We start from the raw sequence: 3276 nt of genomic DNA on the forward strand, positions 1-3276 counted from the left end.
ATATGTAACATGCCCAAATGGGTCTTTAATACATGACATTGACTCAATAGACTTTATGACTTGATGACCAAATCTGATAGCTCATAATGGGAGCTTTAACTAAAATAAAATTCCTTGAGCATGAAACCCATGTTGCAAGCATACCAAATAATTTTATTTTTCTTCTTTACATCAATTACATAAAATCATGATTACACATGTCATAATGAAGATCAAACCTAGTTACATATTTCAACAACACCAACCCTCAGGGATCCATGTATCATCAAGGTCAAACACTAAAACAAAGCTCCACAAGAGCAAGATACCCTCCCACACTAGGATCTAGACATCATCAAGGCTAGAAAACAACTAAGATCTCAATACTAACTAGGCCATGATGTCCGCCCAAGTGCCATCATACATGCAATTTTATGGTACTCATCTCTCCCTCTCAACCAAATCATAGATATCCACCAATCCAAGCATGCTTATTAATTATTTAAACTTCTCAGGGAGAGATCCACACATCAACTACTTATTCATCCGTTAGAACATCCAGTAGCTTCATGACCCCAACTGTTATTAGTACATTATCATCAATATATTAGCATAAAATCTGGTGTCTTCAACCATTATGATGTTGCTTAGTTCATCACTTTCTTCGAACAAATATCCCTGGAAGCTTCCTTCTTCAATTTATTTAGTAGCACCAAACTCAGTGTCAACACTTCTCAAAACATTCGAGTCTTTGTTCACGACACATCAATATTAGTGATCACTAGTGTGTTGGCCATTCCAACAACTATATTCTCCCAGCTACAAGGCTCTTTATTTTGCATCATATCATCATCAAAGAACTTCAATCTTCCAAAAAAATCATTCTTCATATGACAACAAAGTCACCTTTAAATCAACAATGTAAACTTCAATGTCATTGGGGTTGGGTCAAAGCATGGAACTAGGTTACACTTTTTGGCAAGTGAGGGTGTGTTTAGGTGAAAAAAAGATGGTTTGATTGAGCATTTTAAGCACTCGATCGAGCTATTTTTAAGCACTTGATTGAACTCCTCGAGTGCTAAAAAAACAACTCAATCAAGCATTAAAACTAAATCTCAATCGAACTCATGTGTAACCCTAGGAGCTCGATCAAGCCTTAAAGCTGAAAATTTTAAAATTTATGTAAATATCAATAATGATATGCAAAATTTAAAATTCTAAGTATTTAATAGTTAAAAAAAACCAAATTTAATTACTAATTACATTTGAATATGTAATTAAAAATGATGTGGATTAATTTCTCATTAGATTTCTAGCTTTTTGGTGTATAGATTTGAAAAAGAATTCTATCTCACTTTCAAGTGAAATTGCAATATTCTTATATTTATAATTTGGTAACTTAAAAATTAGTTTTTGATATGATTTAAATTTTCAATGTTATAATTTAAATAATAAATTTATTATAAATATAATTTAAATAATAAATTGATTAAACATAAGAAAATTTATCAATTTGATTTTAATAAATATTATAATTTTTTATATGAATAAGTGTAACTCCAAAATATGAATTTGGTTGGAAATGTACATTTTATAAAATTCATTGAAAAATTAATAAACACAATTCCCTAAGCCATAATCATATCTATTAAATTCAAACTTATATATATATATATATATATATATATATATATATATATATATATATATATATATATATATATATATATATATCCACTTGTTCAGGAAAAGAAATGAGTACAGTAATAATTAACATAATAAGTAAATTTATCAATTTGATTTTAATAAATATTATAAATTTTTTTATATGAATAAGTGTAACTCAAAAATATGAATTTGACGGTGCTAGAAATGTATATTTTATAAAATTCATTGAAGAGTTATAAAACCAATTCTCTCTGTCATAATTAACGTACTTGTAATAGTTGTAAGTTATAATAAATATAGTTGTAATGGATGCAATGGCATCTACGGTTGGAAATATCTCTCATAATGTAAAATGTGATTGCACTCAATTCGTTTGCACAATTGCAAAGTATATATAGAAATTTTTTCTCTTGACTTAGGTTTGCAATATATATTTTTAAAATAATAAAAACATAAGGAAATCAAAAATTTTAAAACATTATTTCACTAATTTGAATTTGAGTAATCTTTTTTTTTTTTCTATGTTAAGACTAAACTAAGTACCCACGGGGAATTGAACCGGTGACCTATCGCAAGGAGTGCCTTAACAGTGCACCCATTCACCGTCAATCCAAAGCCCCGTGGGCTGAATTTGAGTAATCTTGATTTAAACTTGAGTATGAAATTATTTTTAAAATAATAATATTATAAAATTTAGTTTAGTTTAGTTTTATTTATTATAATTTGATTTATTTTTATTGAAAATTTCTACATAAAAAAATTATAAAAAGATTAAGTATAAAAATATGTTATATTTAAAATCAAAACAATAAACAAATTATCATTTTTAAGAATTTCAAAATTGAAAAAACAAAGTTAAAATTTTTATATAAATTTATCTATATATTATTATAATTATTTTCTTGATAAAATAAAATAAAATAAAATTTGGATTTATAATTAAGGAAAATTAGAGTTTGGAATATATTTGAATATTTATAAAAAATGTTTTTGTGGAATAAATAATTTTTATAATTTGTTTAAAGACAAGTATTGAGAGGCTTCATTTTTTCTTTTTCTTTTTTTAGATAATTATGATAGCTTGATCGAGCCTTTGTTTAAACACCTTAAGAGCTCGATCGAAGGTTTCTTAAACCCTCGATCAAGCTATTTTAAATTTGAATTTCAAACACTCAATCGAGCGTTTTAAGCACTTGATCGAGCTATTGAGGGCCTAAAAAATAGAGTTTTAGCTCCTCTTCTGCATATTTCTCTGCAACACCATTTTGTACCTTAGCGGACTCCAAGCAGAATTTGTCCTTAAGTGGCGGAGTTGATCATGTTGGATTCGGGAAGGAACCCTCTATCCAATGGCATATGAGTTTGACATTTTCGAATTCATATGATATTTTTTATCTAATTTTTTTAAACATAATGCTTGAAACTTTTTTGGACAGTTTCAAAGGGGCTGAATAAAAAATCAATAACATAAAATATACAAAACAAAAAAATTTCAAAAAATACAAATATCTTCATTTACCAATCCTCTTCAAAAGTGTACTCTTGGTTTTTCAAAAATATAATTTTGAATAAAAAAATATTTTTTTAATATGAAAAACTTATCTCTGTGTGTGTAGATCATGCTCATAT

The sequence above is a fragment of the Pinus tabuliformis genome, chromosome 3_2 (assembly GCF_031772625.1).
Source record: "Pinus tabuliformis cultivar Carrire ecotype Pingquan chromosome 3_2, CPIR1, whole genome shotgun sequence".
Lineage (NCBI taxonomy): Eukaryota > Viridiplantae > Streptophyta > Pinopsida > Pinales > Pinaceae > Pinus > Pinus tabuliformis.